Source organism: Culex pipiens, chromosome 3 (genome assembly GCF_016801865.2).
Source record: "Culex pipiens pallens isolate TS chromosome 3, TS_CPP_V2, whole genome shotgun sequence".
Taxonomy (NCBI): domain Eukaryota; kingdom Metazoa; phylum Arthropoda; class Insecta; order Diptera; family Culicidae; genus Culex; species Culex pipiens.
In genome coordinates, this window is record NC_068939.1 from 53,805,203 (window position 1) to 53,828,024 (window position 22,822).

Sequence of the window (22,822 nt, forward strand, 5' to 3'; positions counted from 1 at the left end):
TGAATCTCACGTAAAATAATATTTTTAACGTATAATTTGTTGCAAATTTACATCATATTGCATTGAAATTTTAATGTTTAATATGTAGCTTGCAAAAGTGTTAAAATATTTTTGTGTGTGTTGATTAGGTTAGACATTTTTAATTTCTCAAAAAAGTACCCATCTTTGTTTATTTCTGTAATTATGATTTTCGAGAAGCTCGTATCGTATAATGAGTTGCTCAGATAAGATACTTGCAAAGAATACACATTGATAAAAATAGGATTTTCTAAGTGTTCTAAGAATGCATGATAATCTTCAAAAACAGAAAGCTCGACAATTATTAGTAAAATTTAGTTCATGTTGTTAATGTTAAAAAACAAAACATTTCCTAAAAAATATTTCTAAATTTTTTGAACATTATCTTATGTTTGAAATTGTTAAACAACTTTTTTAATATTCGACATTTTTTTCTTTAAAAATTGATGTCTAAAACTTGTCAAAAATTGAAGTGAAAATTTCTCAGTGTGAATTTTTGTTTAATTTTTTGTAACATCCTAAAATTAGCATGTACGTTCTAAATGGTCTAACCAAAACAACGCAAAATTGTCTTGAGATTCGTGACATCCTTTGATAATTCGAGCTCAGAGCTAATTAGTGATTAGTAAAAAGTGGAACTAATGATCAATTCATACTTCATGGCTCAAAACATTCAATGTATACATTCAAATCGTGGTGCAGCAAAAATGAAATGTAAGTGACTTTTCCTCCGAGTTACTTCTTCAAATACCATGATAAAATTTTTAAACGTTTTGTCTAAATTACTCATCAGTCTACTTGCAACAAAGAAGCACCCGTTTCGTCGCGGTACACTTTTCGCAATCTAACGCCACTGCGGTACCCTTGTGGAACTAATAACCTTGCTAATTACATTCTTGCTGGCTGCAGGTTGGCCACAATCCAGCCTATTGGCAAACATTCTGATGTCCGATTTTTTGTTCGTATTCACTCCCTCTCTACTCTGCTCGGGCTTCCGACAAGCCGAAAGCGTGCAAGCCTATGATCTCATTATCCACACGTGTTGCAACTTCCTTTCCACTGAGTGCTGTCTATGTTCTGGTATCGGTTCGTACCACTCTTACTTTCTAGCCTGTAACCAACTTGAGGCTACGCGGCAGTAGCCGTAAAAAAGTACGAGGTTTTAACCCTTATCCTTCCAGTTTGTGGAGAGGTCAATTAAAAACTTTTAAGGGTTCAAAAGAAGCTATTAGAAAAAAACGCTGAAAATCCGATACTTCTAGAAAAAAGCTCAAAGAAACAATCAAGGGTTAAATCACCTCACGTGTTGTCAGCTACCGACAATTGGCCCAAGTTCTAGTTCTGTCCGGGCCGGGCTGCAATCCTATCTGCAGCACAAATTGCACTTGGCATAATTGCACTTTGTGTAGAACGAGCCCGTCCGCGCGCGAGTGATTGTTGAAAGTGGTCGCCGCGGCCAGTTCTTCGCTCGTCACCTTGAAGGGGAAGTTGCATCGTGGTCGAGTCAGGTGATCACAACACCGAGCAGCGGCAATCATAATTTCGCACCGCGAGTTGGTCAACACAGTTGTTATTAGCGGGATCTTTAGGTGCGAGCATAATCGTTCGAGGAGGTCTGCATTAGCTCACCCCCTCCTAACTGCGGGGGGTTTCTGCTGTCACGGCGGTTTGAGGGGCTCGGCAAAACGTCATCGGGTGTGATGGCAATCGCGTCGAGCTGTTGTGCACATTTTTTTAGTGACATGAACTGTGGAAAGATTGCTACTTAAGTGGTTTACACTGTTATTACAGGGTAAATATGAAAATTTCATATCCCACTGTATTTAATGTTCAAAACACTTCAACAAGCTAATAGTTAACAAAAATTAAAAATATTTTTGAGCCATTCTCCCAAAATAAACATTTTTAGAAAATTATTTTTTTGTTTTTTTATTTCCATGAAATTTTGTGTGAATCTTGTCTATGACCAAAGAAGACATTTTGCATCATTAGTTCGTCCAATTAAGTCTCCATGAAATTTTTGAAGCTGCTCATTCCAAAAGGCCATTATAATATTCAAAAATCTGTACCTTGAGAACGATTTTTCAAATCAATTTGGTGTCTTTGGGTGAGGAGTTGTTGATATTGCTTAGGACTTTTCAGAACAACATGTTGTAATTTAAAAAAAATCCAATTTTTAATTCAACTTTTTATACAAAACGTTGAACAGCGCAAAATATTCTTTCTAGAAAAATCTGATATTTTTAAATATTGTTTGGATGACAAAAACGGCATATTTTGAGCTGTAGCACGGATGGGCCAATATTCATTTGAAAGTGTTGCTAGTTTTAGGGAAAAAATATATTTTTTGTAAAACGTGGAAAAAGTAGATTTTTTAATATTTTTGGATGAAAATCAAATTTGCAATAATTGCAATAATTGGAATAAAATTTGATATAGTGCACTTTTTTCAAGTTATAGCTTCTGAAAATCCTTTCTTTGCACGTTTTGGTGGCACGTTTTTTTAAATTAAAAACAAAGCTTATTTATCTGTTGGAGTAATGACCAAGCTTGACCACCCCGGATTTTTTTCATACGTAAAAGAAAATTTCCTATAATAAAACAATATTTTCAAGTTATCCCTAACATTTGTAATAGGCTCTACAATGCTTTTTTTTATCATAAAATCTAATAATAAAATCACAATTTTTTTTAGATTTTTTCCACTTTTTCAAAAAAATAAGGATATTATCGAAAAATAGACAATACGGTAAGATTAATTCTGAATAACTTTAATAAAAAATCAAACGATGCGTTTTTTTCGAAAACATATCCAATATTTTTTTAAATTTATGGTTATTTTACGCAATAATTTGTGTGAAAATTCAATTTAAAAAAATGGGTTAAGCTATTTGTTCTGTGAAAACACCAAACTGATCACATTTTTTTAAGATACAGATTATTAAATATTTGAATTTTGTATAGACAAATACCAAAATTGTATTAAGCTTTGCATGGACTTACAAATAATGCAAAATGCTTTCTATGGCACATGGTATTGCTTCTCCACATCGATTTATTGTCCCACTTGTTTTTTTCTGTAAAATGATTTCTTAATAGAAACGGATCCCATATCCAAACTCTTTTAACAATTTTGAACAAGTAGCAAAAACATGGTTTCATAAATTAGAAATTTCATACAATCATTTTTGAGTTTCAGTGGAATAATTTTCATGTTAACACCTTAACTCTCAAACTCGAGAAAAGAGGGAATTTACATAAAAATTCCCCATTTATCTCAAGCCTTTGGGAATTAAGGTTTGAAATATGGGAAAAATGTGTGTAATACTTAAAAATTTAATTAAAAGAATAAGTATTAATAATGATTTAAACTTACAGAATTATTCGTGTTTCGAGCGTCCTTTTTTGAGTTATTGGTGTTAAAAAAAGCCCTTCCTATATCATCGTTGATCAGAAGGCACGGCGTCGGGTAAATTGTGTATTAATCTTTCGAATAATGTGTAAAATTTTCACGGTGCAAAAGTAATTTCTATGGAATCGTTTATGAAAAGACACGCTGGCATTTTGGATCGTAGAGTTAATAGAGGTGCAAAATTTTCATTTGTTAGATAATAACCGTGTGTGAGTATTCTTATGTGTTAACCAGACAGACCTTCCCTTAGCATCGTTGCTCGGGAGGCTTGCCGACGGGTCTTTTATGAAAGTCCTCCCCATAGCTCGACGTCGCGTGCATATGTGTTAAGTCCTCCCCATAGCGTCGTAGCTCGGGAGGCATCGAAAAGCCAATACCTTATCCTACTAACCCAAAAAAACTAATCACGTGATGCTTGAAGGAGATGCTGTGGATTCAACGGTCTCAAGCGGTGTCAACAGGTATATAGCGAAAAACTATGTGCTTGATGAGTCTGCAACTTCAACTATCGGACTAACATTCCTCCCTTTCGTTGAACTGCAGGCTTCTTGGGAGGGCGCCGGTATTGACTAATAAAGTAGGGATTTGCAGAGGTTAAACAGAGAATGGATGGTTGGCTCCCACTGATCATTTTTGATTCATTATTTAACTTCAGCTGATCTGTCAATAACGGATTAGCAGTTCATTTGCAGTCAAATATGCCCATGCTCATGTTCATTTCAGAATATCAGTAAGAAAAAGGATATTTATTAATTTTTGAATTGTGCTCATATCTCTCTATTTCTGAAGATATTTGCTTTCGAATACAGCTGAGCACATGCTAAAATTTCTAAAATAGAAAAATCAAATAATTGGAAAATCACAAAAAAGTATTATTTTTTTGGTAAGGTATGTTTACAAATAAGGGAAAAAACAAATTACTTTTTGCATTTTACTGCTAGTTTCTGGCAAACAGTCGTAAACAAATTTATACAAGAATAGAAATCCTGTATCTCTATGCTGTCAAACATGTAAACATTGAAATGTTTCCAGAAACGTAAAAAAAAATCAATTTTGCAAAGTAGACAATTTTGTTGTTCAAAATCGGAAAATTTATTGAAGATTTTGAAAACATTTTAATGTTTACAAATTCTGCAAAATAGAGTTACAGGGTTAGCTAAGGTCGGTAAGTAAGGTGGGTAATTCTCCGCCAACTCACACAGCAGTTGCCCCGACCCCTCTTCGATTTGCGTGAAACTTTGTCCTAAGGGGTAACTTTTGCCCCTGATCACCATTTTTAACATGCGAAAAAAGAGGTGTTTTTCAATTCAGCCTGAAACGGTGATGAGATAGAAATTTGGTGTCAAAGGGTCTTTTATGTAAAATTAGACGCCCGATTTGATGGCGTTCTCAGAATTCCGAAAAAACGTATTTTTCATCGAAAAATACACAAAACAAGTTTAAAAAATTCTCCCATTTTCCGTGACTTGACTGTAACTTTTTTTTTGGAACATGTCATTTTATGGGAAATTTAATGTTCTTTTCGAATCTACATTGACCGAGAAGGGTCATTTTTTCATTCAGAACAAAATTTTTCATTTTATTTTAAAATTTCGTGTTTTTTCTAACTTTGCAGGGTTATTTTTTAGAGTATAACAATGTGCTACAAAGTTGTAGAGCAGACAATTACAAAAATTTTGATATCTAGACATAAGGGGTTTGCTTATAAACATCACGAGTTATCGCGATTTTACGAAAAAAAAAAAGATTTGAAAAAGTTGGCCGTCATCGATCATGGCCGTTCATGGTCACCCGCGACAGACACGGACGACGAAACAAAGAGAAACGCAAAAAGTAACTTTTTCAAAACTTTTTTTCGTAAAATCGCGATAACTCGTGATGTTTTTAGCAAACCCATCATGTCTGTATATCAAAATTTTTGTAATTGTCTGCTCTACAACTTTGTAGAACATTATTATTTTCTTAAAAATAACCCTGCCAAGTTAGAAAAAACACGAAATTTTAAAATGAAAATTTTTGTTCTAAATGAAAAAATGACCCTTCTGGGGTCATTCAACAAAAGTTACCTCTTAGGACAAAGTTTCACGCAAATGGAAGAGGGGTCGGGGAAACCTTTCCCGATTTCGTGTGAGTTGGTAGAGAATTACCCAGGTGTACTCAAATTTTCAGTGCCGTAGTATTAAACTGTTGTATAATTTGTATCATATTTATCATTATTAATAATCTGAAATGAAAAATCATCCTAATCATTTGAAAAAGTCGAAATAATCGTGTTGAGCCTTGTCAAATTAATGAGTTTTTTCTGAAGTTCACATTGATCATAACAGTTAAACAAAGCATTGAGTTTTAGTGTAAACCAATATCAAAAATAGTTGATCGACTCGATCACCATTCTCCCATGTCATCAACTCAGTCCACCCAACATATACATCAAGAAGTTGATTGACAAATGAAGGCAAATTGCGCTGCTGCTGCGCAGCAATCATCGTAAAAGCAGCAGTTGATTGAATAAAACCAGGAGATTGCTTTTTCATCAACATCAACCTGCTCCTCAACGCGCGCCAAATTGCAGCGCATTACTTGTTCGATAATCAATTTGAACCGTGGTGGTCAGCCTTTCGTTAATTCATTAAAGAAAAACGGCCGAGACCATGTTTGCTCTCGCAGGTTTCACGGTCACAGTGCAATTAGCCGCGGTAGAAGCCACTAAGGAGAAGAGCAAGAGCAGTTCACGCCTCGGCCTCGACTGCATCGGCCAAGCTGGGTATTTACCATATTATGCAAATTGTTTAATTATGTTGCGTGGAAACATGCGTGCTAATCGTGCCAATTGGCGGCGTTCACGTGGGGAGGAAGCTGGTTTCGTTCACGGAGAAAAAAGAGTTCCCAAAATCGTGAACAAGCGTTCATGAAAATGGGAACCACGAACAAAGTGTTCAAATTTCATGGTACGTTTTTCAAAATCGTACCATGGGATTTGAACACTTTGTTCGAGGTTCCCATTTTCATGAACGCTTGTTCACGATTTTGGGAACTCTTTTTTCTCCGTGTTGAGATGCCTCGTTGGTCGTTCTTCTTCTTCCGTTGGCGTTTATGAGAATGTGGCACGATAAGTACCTGTCAGGTCTTTTTAGAGTAGATTGTGTGAAAACTTTTATTACGGAGATGTTAATCACTGTGACTAAGTTTTCTTGAGGGTGGAACGTACACCTGAACTGTTCACGGGCAAGGATGACGAGATGATTTCGTCATTGGTTGAAGATCGGTTGGGTGCACCGAAATCTGATTTTTAGTGACCCACAAACTTACAGGAAGTTCGAACCAAGATTTCTCCTCGCGCTTGAAAGCTTTCAATTGTGTTGACTTGCAAGTAAACAATTTTCTGCCTCGTTGCCCAACAGCATTTCTTCTTCGATGATGAATCAAAAACAGCCCGCCAGAGTTAACCCTAAAAGTGGCGTTGGAAATAATGGGTTTGCGTACGCGCAGCCAATGTCATTGCGAGACCTCGAGCAGTTGAAAAGCGAGCTGTGAAAAGACCCTGTGCGTGCCAAGTCTTCAGAGTTGATGAACAAAACTGCATTTTTCCACCACTCCGGGTTGAGAGAGGCGTTGATTGCGACAATCGCAACTTCAGTTCCAGTTTCGGTTGGGGAAAAGTGGAATCGTACAAAAGTAATTTATGATAATTTATTTTGATAATTTCATTTATCATATTTCCGTTTTTCATTTACGCCTCAGACGAACCCCGTCTTGGCCCAGGGCCGTTCCGTGGTCAGTGCGATTTCTGACACTCGAAAAATGTGTGGCCAAGATTGAGACTCAAACTGATTGCGGTTGACAATGGCCGGCGTCTTCGGCATTGTCATATCAGTAAACCGAGACGACGACACAGTGGGAAATTTTGAAATTTCCAGAACTGATTTTGAAGAAAATGGACCATTAAAAATACTTAATCAATGACAATTTTAGCAAGTCTAACCCACAGTGCCAAAGAAACCCGGCGTCGTCTGTGTTTGACGGAGTGACAAATCGTACTCGTAAAAATTAAAACCGCGTAACCAATGCGGTTTACGAAAGCACACACACGGAGACAGCGAGGGCCTGAGCCCGAAAGGGATGAAATTTTAGACGGAAATTTCACGGCCGCCGGCAAGATGAGATCACGTTTGAGCTGGTTGAGCTGAGCTAGTGGGCCAAAATTGTGGCGAATGGACGAATGGTCACATAAATTTAATACCGATTAGCGCCAGGAATTTTGCACTCTTGTTTAGTAGATTTGGTTTGGTTAACAAAACGGTCGTGGCGGCGGAAACGCCTTTTTAGGGGGGTTGTCGGTTTGAAAAAGTTGAAGAAATCTACGGCTTTCCAATAATGATGGAATTTGAAAAAATATAAAATTTCGATTTGATTCATAAAGATTTATCAAAAGAATAAATGGTATGGAAACCAAAAATTAGTGAATCTTTCTTCTTTCTATGGAACAATAAAAAAAGACAATGTTGTCAGAAAATCATAATTAATATTTTTGAGAAATTCAAAAACTAAATTTAATAGATATTTTGAAAACTAACGAATTAAAAACAACAGTACTTGTGTATTTTGCATTTCACATTTTTTTCTTTCAAAAGTTTAAACCATGGCTTATAATTTGAATTTCAATATTTTTCCATATTTTAGAAACAGTTTTAATATTTACATTATGGACAAAGTAAATCTCGATCATAAGGTTCTATAATAGCTGAGCTTGCCAAGTTCTCTGAGATTTCGGTCATTCATTTTGCCTTCCTCACTGAGGTAAGGCTATAATCCTGCTCGAAAAATGAACTTTTGAAAAACAGCTCGTAGACCTATATTCATGTATACCTATCGACTCAGAATCGAAAACTGAACAAATGTCTGTGTGTGTGTGTATGTGTGTGCGTATTCCCCTTGGTGCTCAAAATTCTTGCCAAGTTTTCTCGGCACTGGCTGATGCGATTTGAGTCAAATAAGTTGCATTCGATCCGGTTTGGTGCCCCATACTGCACTATTGAATTGTTTGAAGATCCGATAAGTAGTTCAAAAGTTACGTATAAAAAAATGTCACAGTTGCGAATCGGATCTCACATAAATGCATGTAAACTACATCCAGACCCATCACCCGACCCATCGTTGGATAGGTAATCGAAAAACCTTTCCAATGAGTCCAAAACATTGAAGATCTGGCAGCCCTGTCTCAAGTTATTACCACTTAAGTGATATTTATGTACTTTTTTGATGCCGGATCTCACTTAAATGCATGTAACCTTTGTCCGGATCCACTATCCAACCCATCGTTGGATAGGTTATCAAAAGATCTTTCCAATGAGTCCAAAACATTGGAGATCTGGCAGCCCTGTCTCAAGTTATTACCACTTAAGTGATATTTATGTACTTTTTTGATTCCGGATCTCACTTAAATGTATGTAAACTATATCCGGACCCATCATTCAGCCCATCTTTGGATTGGTAATCGAAAAAACCTTTCTAATGAGTCCAATACATTGAAGATCTGGCAACCCTGTCTCAAGTTATGACCACTTAAGTGATATTTATGTACTTTTTTGAAGCCGGATCTCACTTAAATGTATGTAAACTATGTCCGGATCCATCATCCAACCCATCGTTGGATAGGTAATCGAAAGATCTTTCCAATGAGTTCAAAATATTGAAGATCTGGCAGCCCTGTCTCAAGTTATTACCACTTAAGTGATATTTATGTACTTTTTTGATGCCGGATCTCACTTAAATGCATGTAAACTATGTCCGGATCCATCATCCAACCCATCGTTGGATAGGTAATCAAAAGATCTTTCCAATGAGTCCAAAACATTGAAGATCTGGCAGCCCTGTCTCAAGTTATTACCACTTAAGTGATATTTATGTACTTTTTTGATGCCGGATCTCACTTAAATGCATGTAAACTATGTCCGGATCCATCATCCAACCCATCGTTTGATAGGTAATCGAAAGATCTTTCCAATGAGTTCAAAATATTGAAGATCTGGCAGCCCTGTCTCAAGTTATTACCACTTAAGTGATATTTATGTACTTTTTTGATGCCGGATCTCACTTAAATGCATGTAAACTATGTCCGGATCCATTATCCAACTCATCGTTGGATAGGTCATCAAAAGACCTTTCCAATGAGTCCAATACATTGAAGATCTGGCAACCCTGTCTCGAGTTATAACCACCTAAGTGATATTTATGTACTTTTTTGATTCCGGATCTCACTTAAATGTATGTAAACTATGTCCGGATCCATCATTCAGCCCATCTTTGGATAGGCAATTGAAAAACCTTTCTAATAAGTCCAATACATTGAAGATCTGGCAACCCTGTCTCAAGTTATGACCACTTAAGTGATATTTATGTACTTTTTTGATGCCGGATCTCACTTAAATGTATGTAAACTTTGTCCGGATCCACTATCCAACCCATCGTTGGATAGGTCATCAAAAGACCTTTCCAATGAGTCCAAAACATTGAAGATCTGGCAGCCCTGTCTCAAGTTATTACCACTTAAGTGATATTTATGTACTTTTTTGATTCCGGATCTCACTTAAATGTATGTAAACTATGTCCGGATCCACTATCCAACCCATCGTTGGATAGGTCATCAAAAGACCTTTCCAATGAGTCCGTAACATTGAAGATCTGGCAGCCCTGTCTCAAGTTATTACCACTTAAGTGATATTTATGTACTTTTTTGATGCCGGATCTCACTTAAATGCATGTAAACTATGTCCGGATCCATCATCCAACCCATCGTTTGATAGGTAATCGAAAGATCTTTCCAATGAGTTCAAAACATTGAAGATCTGGCAACCCTGTCTCAAGTTATTACCACTTAAGTGATATTTATGTACTTTTTTGAAGCCGGATCTCACTTAAATGTACGTAAACTATGTCCGGATCCATCTTCCGTCCGATCGTTGGTTAGGTAATCAAAAGGCCTTTCTAATGAGTCCAAACATTGAAGATCTGGCAGCCCTGTCTCAAGTTATTACCACTTAAGTGATATTTATGTACTTTTTTGATGCCGGATCTCACTTAAATGCATGTAAACTATGTCCGGATCCATCATCCAACCCATCGTTTGATAGGTAATCGAAAGATCTTTCCAATGAGTTCAAAACATTGAAGATCTGGCAGCCCTGTCTCAAGTTATTACCACTTAAGTGATATTTATGTACTTTTTTGAAGCCGGATCTCACTTAAATGTACGTAAACTATGTCCGGATCCATCATCCTACCCATCGTTGGTTAGGTCATGTAAACCTTTCCAATGAGTCCAAAACATTGAAGATCTGGCAGCCCTGTCTCAAGTTATTACCACTTAAGTGATATTTATGTACTTTTTTGAAGCCGGATCTCACTTAAATGTACGTAAACTATGTCCGGATCCATCTTCCGTCCGATCGTTGGTTAGGTAATCAAAAGGCCTTTCTAATGAGTCCAAAACATTGAATATCAGACAACGCTCAGTCTCAAGTTATGACCGCTTAAGTGACATTTGTGTATTTTTTTATTGAGAAAAAAGCCTTACCTGACAAAGTTCGTTCTGCCTTTTTTTCGTTTGTTGACGTTTTTGACTTTTTTGCTTATTCAGCCTCCTGTGATCAAAACTTAATTTTAACCTTTCCCATACAATCTGCAAATTTTCCGGAATCGGTTGTAACTTTTTGGCACTCACGAACTTACCATACGAACCCAACGCAAGAAAGAGCACCTCGATCGGACGTTCCGTGTTGAATTGATTCGCGTTCGAACAAAACCGTCGAAATTTTGTATATATATAAAAGATAGATAGAATTTGTGTCCAAACCCATCATATCACCAAATGTTGGTAAAAAGTGAGGAAGGCAACAACCACATAGGTGGATTAAGTTAGTTTTTTTTGTATTATTAAATTCGGCTGAAATTTTTTAGGTGCCTTCGGTATGTCCGAAGAAGCCAATTTGCATCATTAGTTTGTCCATATAATTTTCCATATAAATTTGGCAGCTGTCCATACAAAAATAATATATGAAAATTTAAAAATCTAAATCTTTTGAAGGAATTAATTGATCGATTTTGTGTCTTCGGCAAAGTTGTACGAATGGATAAGGACTACACTGAACAAAATGTTACACGATAAAAAATGGTGATTTTTTATTTCACCTTTTGTCCCTAAAACTTGATTTAAAAAAGGCCATTTTTGTTTTTTTTCTGATGTTTTAGAGTACATCAAATGCCAACTTTTCAAAAACTTGCAGAAGAGCAAGTCTCTACAAAATCAGACGAATTCGATCATTTTTATTTTTTGTATTTTTTGAATTGGCTCAAACTTTGCGCGGGCCTTCCCTATGACCAAAGCAACTATTTTGTGTCATTGGTTCACCCGTACAAGTCTCCATACAATTTTGGCTGCTGTCCATACAAAAATGGTACGTAAATATTTAAACAGCTGTAACTTTTGAGTGTATTTTCCGCTCAATTTGGTGTCTTCGGCAAAGTTGTAAGTGTTGTTAAGGACTATTGAGATAAAAATAGGCACGAAAAAAAATTGCCGATTTAATTAACATTTTTTCACAAAAACTCAATTTCCCAAAATACGTGTTTTATGATTTTCGAGATTTTCTGATAAGTTTCAGGGGACAAAACCCGCAACTTTTGAGCTATATAGAAGTATGGTCAAAAAATCTGCCACCGATTTATAATTATTTTAAAAATAGTGATTTTTTGAAATTTCGAAATTTTATACCAAAAAAAATTAACCTCAATTTTTTTATGTAAAATTGAATTTGCGATCGAAAAGTACTTCACAGATTTTTTTTATAAAGGGCTCCGCTCTCAAGATATAGCCACCGAAAGTTTGATTTTAGCGAAATATTTGCAGTTTTTTGATTTAAAAAAAAAGTGACCATGAGCGACCAACATATTTTTTGACAAATTCAGAAAATTTGCTTTAAAATTGTCTAAGAGATATTGAAGATTAGACCTCTGGTTGCTGAGATACAGCGGCTTAAAGAAAAAGAAACAAGAAAATTGAAGTTTTCTATGTCCACCCAAACAACCCACCATTTTCTAATGTCGATATCTCAGTAACTAATGGTCCGATTTTTAATGTTAAAATATGAAACATTTGTGAAATTACAGATCCTTGATTTTTTTGAATCAAGACTAACATTTTAAAAGGGCCAAACATTCAATATTACGTTACGTAAAAAAAAACAAATAAATCAATTTCCGGTTTTGGTGGAGAGTTGCTCGGTTAAAAATCTTTGACCTTTTTCTGAATCACTACTGATTTTTTTTTCAAATCAGAATATTGGACGCACAAATTTTTCATTATCATTTTTCGATGTTAAATCGAAAGAAATTTTGAGTATTTTTGCAAAAAAAATAATATAAATATAGCTAGGCTTTCATGAAAATAAATTGTATGTTCAGAATTTCATCATCATTTTTTCAGAAAAAATCTGAATTGTTTTTTTGCCACTTTGCGTAGCAGGATATCTTCTAAACCCTTTTCAAAAAAAAATCTTTTATTATCAATATTGCGATAAAAAAAAATTGAACTTGAGTTTATAAAAATGTTTTTTTTAGAACGCTGAGAAAATTTGCTCCATTGTATACTGAGACTTGTTCGGGTGTGTTTATTCGTTAATTGATACACTTAGAGGGGGACGAGTGGGAGAAATTTTCCTGGAAATCGGCCATTTTTGAACCTCTCGATTCCCGGGAAATTCGGTCGAAACCTCCGGGAATTTTTATACCTATCATTTAATATTGAGCAAAATTATGTTATGCTAAACAGAAATATAACTATAACACAATCAAAGTTCGATTGTATCAATGTTTCTATAATTTGCAAACTTAAAAAGATTAAAATTAAACTCGCAAAAATGCCAACAACTGGAATTGATGACACGTCCACAAAATTGGAGAGCTCACAGTTTTCATTTAAAAAATGATTTGCAGTTACAGCCCATATGTTAAATACTAAAGTAGTTATGGTAAGTTAACTTCTCTGCACTAAGGTTACTTTCTTGGTTGATGCCAATATGTTATTTTAAGTTTCACATAGGCACCAACATTTAATAATTATTTTAGAAAAAACCACGCATTGCATTCTTTGTATGATGTGTAATTTTAAATCACCGATTACTTACAAATAAGGAACATTATTCATCATGATTGAGAGTCGAATTCAAGCTATATTTTATATTTGGACAACATTATTAAAACAATTTTATGCCTATTACAGGTAACCAGGACACATAAAGATTTTCAAACACAAAAATATCATTCAGTGAGCATAAATAATTGCACAACAGTTCTGATTCCCAAAAAACACTAGAAATATAGTTAATTCAATTTTAAAAGCTTTATCAGCCATTGAAAATAGTACCACGACGTAAAGATATGTTTATTTAAACTAAATTTTCTTTGACTAATTATGACAAAATGCAATTGAATCCATTGAAATATATAAAATTTATTACATTTCTTTCAAATTATTGGCATATTATCAATCATTTTGAACAAAGGCACAAATTGCCGGGTCTCGGGAATTCCCGGAAAATAGAAAAATTCAACTCTCGATTCCCAGTAAATTGAATATCTCAAGAATCGTCACCCTTTAGACACAATAAATCTCCAACAATTGTCATAGATCGACATCTGACCATTCCTAAATCACCAAGCTGTGGTAGCTGAGGCAGTTAAGTCTTGGGTTGGTCTGTCAAAGGTCTTTGGTTCGATTTCCGTAGTCGGCACTTTTGAATTCTTTGTAATGACGGAAGATTTTTTTTCGAAATTGGACCTCAAGAGAATAATTCTCTCGCCCATCTCGAGCTGTGTTCTCTGTGTCCGTGAATGGTACCGCAAACCGGGGTGACTTTGATAGGATTTAAATTTGTTTTTGGAATATTTTCCAACAGGTAAGTTTTTCTCAAAAATTTTATTTTTAAAACATGTACTAAGGTAGGCCACACAAAGTCCATGCACTATTTTGAAAAAAAAGGTTTAATCAATAGTGTCTAGAAAAATAGTTACGTTAAAAATTCTTAGTTTAAATTCCGGGGTGACTATCAAGTCATAGTTTTTCATGTTAAAATCATATAAATTTATCTTAAATTTAAGATGTTCAAACTTTATTTGTACCTTAAATGTACCATCACTAAAGTAGCTGATATAGTTTTTAAGAAAAAAAATCAATGTTTATGTTTAGTTAACTATGTTTAAAAGCTTTTTAACAAAATAAATATAATTTTAAGGTAAAATTGTTAAAAAGACGGAATTTGGCGTGAAATTGATTAAAACTGGTTTTGTCTATAAAATTATTGATTAATATTGTAATTTATACTGAATTCGCAGCACGATTCAAAAGTTTTCACATTTTACATGAAATTTGTTCAACTGAAGTTGCCTTTAAATTTGGAGATTTTTTTTAATTGTGTTTCAAAAACACATATTATTTATTATTTAAAAACTTATTTACCCTTCTACTAATGAAAAAATGTCCAAAGAATCCGAAAATTAATTCCGTTTTCCGATTCAAAATCATGTTCATTAACATATTCATGACACTTTGAGAAGTATAAAATAATGACTTTCATCCACATTTTCTTAACTAAAGTTAACTAACTTTATAAACTTTTCAAAATTTTATGAAAAGTTCTTTTTGAGGTACTTTGAAAACTTCTCTACCATGGTCAGTATGATTCTAAACAATTTCGTACATATTTTAATTGTACTCTTCATTTTGCGGAAAAATCGCAAACCTATCATCATCACTATCAAAGTCACCCCGTTTTATTTACGGTACCAGTATTCTCTCGACTCGAGGCCATTTTTCTGTGGGACGAGTGCTGCCCAGTTTTGGGTGTAAATACAATATTTATGATGTTTTTTGATTCGCCTAATGGGCGTTCTTAACCCAATTTGGCCAAAATCAACAAGATTGCTCAAGACGAATCGCATCATCTGTGTCTGAAACATTACACAAACTTCATTAGAAATTCGGAATTGCTTGATCATTTTCCATTTTCATCATATTTAATCAATGAGATAATTATCCTTTGAAAAAAAATCGAACTTATAAGTCAAATCGATGTTCAAAGTATAATTTTGGAGTGATAAGTGCCTGTTAAGCATTGAGCAAACAACTGATTCATCAAACTGTATAATTTTTCGAAAGTGAATTATGGTATGTAGGCACTTTAACTTTAAATAATCATCAAAATGGTTTCAAGTCGACTGAACTTCACGACTTCGCCTCGTAACAAGCCGCCAAAGAAGCCACCCTCCGAAGTCATCACTCACTGATAACGGCTCTCCTATCAGTTCCAATTATCAATCCGCACTCGAAAACACCACACAGCCCACCGACGAGAGTCCGTCCGTTCTCGAAGCACACGTTGTCCGGGCACCTGTTGACTCGCCACATCAAAACTGGAATCCGCGCGGACGACTCACGACCAAACGCGGTGAATTATTTACATTTCCAATGAGGAGAGCCGCTCCTACGGGACGCGATAATGAAATACACGTGGATGCTGTGGACTGTTTCAATTGACGAGCGGTTCCCACACATCATCGCCGGGTAGAATGATTGGAAGAAGAACAAGCGAGTTGAAGTTGTTCTGTGATCGATCATCGATGCGTGATTTCCAGTGAATTGACCGCGTACAACACTGTGACTCAAGCCGAGTACGGTACGGAACTCTGTTTCGAATTAATGAGGTTGGTGCAGTTCCTGAGAGTGGTAGACCTTGCGAAGAAGTTGTCGTAGAAACCACGATGAGTTGGCAGCTAATCGGTGGGGGTTAAAGATCGTTTGCTTTCGTATGGAAATCGGTTCGAAGTCGATGTGCTGTGAGGATTTCCAAGGGAATCACTTTCGATTGCTCACTATAGGAATACCTGTGGTTGGAGTTCGGTTTCGACGAAGTTCTTCGCGAACCAGTGAAATTGTGTCTATCTGAGAGTTGAAACCCAGCTCATCAATGGTTCTTAACGTTGCCGTTGAGTTAAAGCTGTATTAGTTACACCGCTAGATTTGTGTGGCTCGCGTACGCGTAGATCTTTCGTTCGAGTGTGTAGAAGAACGATTTCGCGCCGAATACGGCACCGACCTTGACTTTTAACAACCGCTAAACCGCTTTCATCACGGCAAAACCCGAGTTCACCACGCGTAGTCCTAATACGTCATAGCGCGCGGATGACACCACACCGCTTGACCGGGGGATTTCTGCCTCGTAATGGTTTCGTACTTCCTACTCGTAGTCTTACTCCACGCGCGACTATACGACGGCAACAAAGCGATCGTCACACTTCTTAATAGCTTTTCGAGATTAAAAACGGCGCGCGCGACCTTACCCAGCTCGGGCCGTATCGCTCGTAGTACCTCTTAGGTACAGGTCTTACCGGGTCTACAAAGTAAATCTGCATACAGCTCCGGCAGCACATTATCGAGTTGCTGCTAAAAGTGCTGTTGCACTGGAAATTGCACTTGCGTGTCGTGTCGGATGTTCAACCTCTCTAGCCCTGGCCGGGCGAACGTAAATCATTGAATTGATTAGCTCGAGAGCGAACTCTGTCCGGACAACCTCCACGTAGGTTGCGTACCTTGCGTGAACTTGAAAATGACTGAAACTGTAGCACAGTGAGTACCGCGTCGTACTACGGGAATCCGAAAGTGTCTGCAGAGGTATTGGGTTGTAACTGAGGGACTTGAAGAAAGGAAGATCAATTCTGACTCTGACTCTTCACACCCTAAATTTACCCTGGTATAACCGGTTCTTCAAGATTTGTCGATTTGGACTATGAGTTCTGACAGGATGATGACGAGACATTTTAAAAACATTCTGGTAGGACTCTACCTTCACCTCCTTCTTACAGACTCCCTACATGAAACTCGCAGCAAGTCTCGTAGCAGCAGGTAGTGATGAGCCGAGTCGAGTGTCTTTCGAAAAAACGAAACTTGACCGCACTGCACTGGACCACTGAACTGACCACCAAACGAGTTGTGCAAGGTATTGGCCCGATGGTACTGAAGGTCGGAGAAGACGGGGTGGGGGGACCGTAATTAGCAATTTCTTATGGCTAAATGCATTTCTTGTTTCGTGCTTTCTTGTGGTGGAACACCGCACAGACAAGATGTCTGGTGTGGCGTGATCCAAAAATGGGGGAAAAAAAGGTTTGGCCCCCAGAGGACAGTGTTGCCAGCACAACATTAAAGTGATGCTGGTGGTTCGTATCACGAAAGCACATGGTTGGTTGGTTCACGCACGATATCGTGAGGAGGAATTTCAATGTCATGTGTGTGGGGATCTCACGCGGGGTAATCACTCGGCGACAGCGCGCCAACGGTGACGGCGGCTGCAAATTGGTCCTAAAAATAACTAGTGGTGCCCCAACCAGTGTCGCTTCGCTTTCGGTTGATCAATGGGTACTTTCTACGATATGCTTTGGAAAGGGGGGGAAAATTTCAGTAACTTTAGGAAAACGTGCTTTAATTCATATCATTAAATGGAGATATCTTTTTCCGACTCTTGGAGGGAATTTTAAAACGAATATGGGTCATTCCAGGTCAACTGGGTACACTTTTGGACTCGACTTTCACCGATTTGGACCAAACTTGAAGGAAACGTTCATCTATTGATAGTTAACAAAAATCCAAATTTCTCGTTTCTCTAATTTTACATAAGATTGACCCCTTGGACGATTGTTGTGACTCGTACATTGCGAGAATCAGAATTATTTTTCAAAAAAAATATTTTTGGGATGAGTGAGTGTATCCGGTTTGTTTTTCTTACTTTCGAAAAATCCCCACATACAAGCAGTACACAGGCCACAACAATCGTCCAAGGGGTCATTCTTATGCAAAATTAGCTGAACTTTCCGAAAAAAATACTTTCAAAAACACACGATTGAGTTTTTGGGGTTAAAAAATTCGAAAAACTGGTCAAAAATAATCAAAATCACAACTTTTTTAAAAAACTTTTTTGTAAAATTCTGATAATACATGCAAACAGGCCTGCAAAATGTTTCCAACCCAGCGTACACATGAAGCAAACAAAAATGTCAGTTCACTGCTAGCATGTCACTGTAAGCCTACTGTGTCCGTTCAACCCGGGGGGATGGCAACCCTATTCCGACCAAAGCAAACTGGCAACAGTCGACATTAGCACGGTTGTCAAATGAGAGCCCACAACAAAAGCACTAGCTGTCAAATGGTAGCCCATAACAAATCATTGTTTAGGTTTTTGATTTTCAAATTTCCCGCAATTCAAACGATAAATACCTGAAAAAACACGTGAATTGTGTTGCTGATGGCAAATTCTATCATATCCTTGGAGATTCCATCCCAATATTGGCTGAAGATTCATATCGAAAAAAGTGATTTTTCTGTTTACCTTTTTTTGCTTTTTTTCTTTTGGTCGATCAAACAGTGCGCCCGTACACTGTGAATCGGCATTACACATTTTTCAGTTTGGTTTTACACATTTGCATGGGACTTTTGAGTTTAACCAGGATAACACACTTCGTGTTACCAAAGTAATATGAATAATACTGATTCTGAGTGTTTGTTATCTGAACTTCCAAGATGGCGGCTTCTTCGCTACCCCCTGGTTCAACCACTGCCGCCTGACTCGTGCCGGTCGGCAGCTGGAGAATGAGAGACGTAAAAAAATGAGCTACACTCACTCAATTCGTGTCGTATGACTGACTCGTAAAATCCTCTCTAAACACTATTTTGACTATTTTTAAACAATTGAATGGTTCTAGACTGTGCAAAACACTTAAAACAACCATAACTTATATTCAAAATTACATTTCCACGCATAAATATCAACTTTTTGTGTAAAAACTTGTTTCTTTATGTGTGTGCGTGCAACGTCGAAAGAGCGTTGGTCGACTACTGCCTCGCATTGCAGCTGCTCAGTGAGCTAGGGCACTCACGACTGAGTCGGGTTTGTTTATGTCACGGTTTTGCGGTTCAGTGAATGGATCTGAAAAAATCGTGTTTGCGTCGCCAATTTTCGCGTCAGGACCCCTGACATTTTCAGCTCTGCATGCAAACCCCTTATAGTTATAAATCAAAATTTTAGTTTTTGTCTGCTCCACAATTTTGTAGAACATTAGTACACTCTAAAATGTAACCCTGCAAAGTTAGATAAAACACGTAAATTTAAAATGAAAAAATTTGTTCTAAATGAAAAAATGACCCTTCTGGGTTATTTCAGATTCGAAAAGTACATTCACGGTTGCGAGCTACAAATCACTGAAAAACGTGTCTTAGTAAAAAAAAACAGAAAAATGAAAGGGGTCGTACCGCCCCACCGTCACGAAATATCAAAAAATGGACCTCGGATTCATGATCAAGAACCAAAATAACCCCTTAGAGCAAAGTTTCACGAAAATCGAAGCGGGGTCGGGGCAACTTTTTCCGATTTCGTGAGGGTTGGTGGAGAGTTACCCACAAAGGTTTAAATTTTATTTTTTTTCGAATTCCTTGGACAATTTTCTATTAAATGCAACCTGTAGAAAAAAATTTGCTCAAATAGTTGCAAAGTTATGATTAAAAAAAAAATAAAAAGTTTTTTAGAAAATCGTCAAAAAAAGGATGGTGCCAAAAATAGAGGGATGGTCCAAACAGGACCAAAATTAGGATTTCTGTTAACTATCGATAAATGAACGTTCCCTCCCAGTTTTGTCCAAACCGGTGAAGGTCGAGTCCAAAAGTATACTCAGTTGACCTGGAATGAATCATATAATTTTTTTAATTAATGAATATCGTTCTTTTTTGTGGTACTGTACATTGATTTCAATGCAGGAAAATGTATTCTTCTATCTACATTAAAATTTTGATGTTTTTTGAAATACAAGATTTTATCTAACCTTTGATTTTTCAGGTCGATTATGAAGGGACACCCGGTTTTGTACACTTAATTATATACTTAGCTAAGTGATTTTTCAAGCTGAAAAGTTTTCACGGAGACGATCAAATCTTATCATCAAATTTCATGTGATCTAAGAAAAAACTTCAAAAAAAAAGTGGCTGATTTTTAAGATAAAAATAATAATGAAAAACCCACATCATTTCAATTCCGAGATTTGGAGCTCCTTTCGACTGCGATCAATTCATAAGCCTTTGAAAGGAGGGTACATATTTCTGATTTTTGGTTTTGCTGGCTGAGTGATCTTTTGGGGAAAATAAATTTTGAGATAAAAAACCTCAGCTTTAATAAACCAAGTTCAAACCAAGTTAATCAATTTTCTTTGGAATTCTTCTTTTGAAATAATGTGGTAGTCAAATTGTAATAACAAGAATTTTTTCTAGCAAATTAAAAACTATCATTAGATCTCAAGAATAGTATCACATAATTGCATTTCTATTTTCACTGATTATTTCAAAGTTTTTTGAAAAAAAAAATATTTGGAGCAATAAGTATCAAGTATTACATGCCAACTAATCAAAGTTACGCTTTAAACTTTGTGAATAAAATATTTGTGATTTTTTTACGTTTATGCATTGATTTCAGAAAATTCTCAATTTTTTACGGAATTCCGCGGGAATTGTGGAATTTAATGAATTTCACACTGTCCGCAAAAAAGTGAAAATTCACTATATCTCAGTATCACCTAAAAGTGATAACAAAACAAAAACTTTATCAAAAATCGGTAAAGTACTTTTTGATTTCAAATTTGATTCAGCCTTATGAACACATTTGTTTTGAAATTGTTTTCACCGGTTTTGCCATATTTGTCAAAAGTTAGATTCGAAAATAGAAAAAAAAAATACTGACAAAGTTTCATCCAAATTTAATTTATACAAAAAAAAATGCGAAAATCTAGAGAAATACTTATAGTTTATGTACAAAAACATATAAGCAGAATTAAAGTTGAAATACAAAACAAGGAAAATCTTTGATGATGATGATTCATTTCAAATTTTATTTGCAGTTTTACTTGCAATTGAACTACAGTTTATCGGGGTCATTATAATTAACACTCAAACGCTCGGGTAGTCATTTGACCCCTATTTTTTTTCTTAGAAATCCCATAACTTTTGATAGAATTGACCAATTTGGATGCTTTCGGTTGCAAAAGATCCAGATTTGTCTATATTTTGAACTGCCAGATGGGGGACAAATGTGGTCCATTTTTACCGGAGATATTCCGGATTCTGTTGGGGTACCTCGGCCCTCCTATATGGGTATTTGGCCAATATAATAAAAACTTTTCAACAGAAAAATTTCGGAAATGATGCAAAACTACAAGGCATCATCCTAATACATCATCCTGCAAAAATAATTGACATGGTTAAGTCCTACGGGGCAGCGGAGCCGGTTCCAGTTGGGCAACAATTGACATCAGCTCAGTGAACCGTTTCCGGATAGAACCTGTTCCGGTGCCCGAAGGTCTTCAGCATGTCATGTATCTATGCAGGATGATGTTTTAGGATGATTCCTTGAAGTTTTGCATCATTTCCGATTTTATTCTGTTGAAAAGTTTTTATTATATTGGCAAAATATCCATTTAGGAGGGCCGAGGTACCCCAACAGAATCCGGAATATCTCCGGTAAAAATGGACCACATTTGTCCTCCGTCTGACAGTTGAAAATATAGACACATCTGGATCTTTTGCACCCGGAAGCATCCAAATTGGTCAATTCTATCAAAAGTTATGAGATTTTTAAGAAAAAAAATAGGGGTCAAATGACTACCCGAGCGTTTGAGTGTTAAATAATGGCATCAGTAGTGCGGTGCCTGTGTGGACGCTCAGTCCTGTTTTTTCGTGCTATTTTCCGTCTCTTTTGTGTCGCTGTTCGAGTGCATGGGGTGATTGGTCATTATAATTAAATAATGGCATCAGTAGTGCGGTGCCTGTGTGGACGCTCAGTCCTGTTTTTTCGTGTTATTTTCCGTCTCTTTTGTGTCGCTGTTCGAGTGCATGGGGTGATTGGTCATTATAATTAAATAATGGCATCAGTAGTGCGGTGCCTGTGTGGACGCTCAGTCCTGTTTTTTCGTGCTATTTTCCGTCTCTTTTGTGTCGCTGTTCGAGTGCATGGGGTGATTGGTCATTATAATTAAATAATGGCATCAGTGGTGCGGTGCCTGTGTGGACGCGCAGTCCTGTTTTTTTTCGCGTTATTTTCCATCTCTTTTGTGTCGCTATTTGTGTACTTGGGGTGATTGGATTTCTTCTTCTTCTTTTTTCATTTATTTTTTGTTCGCGCGTTCGTTGGCCGATGAATTTTATTTTTGTTCTCTTTTTATAGTTTTCGATAGAAACGATCCGATTTTTGTTTTTTGAGACAAGCAAGTCGTATTGCTGGATTAAGTCCTTTCCATATCATCGAGGATCGG

At 36.5% G+C, this 22,822-nt stretch overlaps 1 protein-coding gene across 2 annotated transcripts in view; it reads right to left on the reverse strand.

Annotated features, from left to right (window-relative positions):
• The window catches only part of LOC120430654 (protein windpipe), a 62,228-nt gene that overhangs the window by 37,775 nt on the left and 1,631 nt on the right, over positions 1-22,822 (reverse strand). The gene's annotated exons all lie outside the window — the stretch shown is intronic.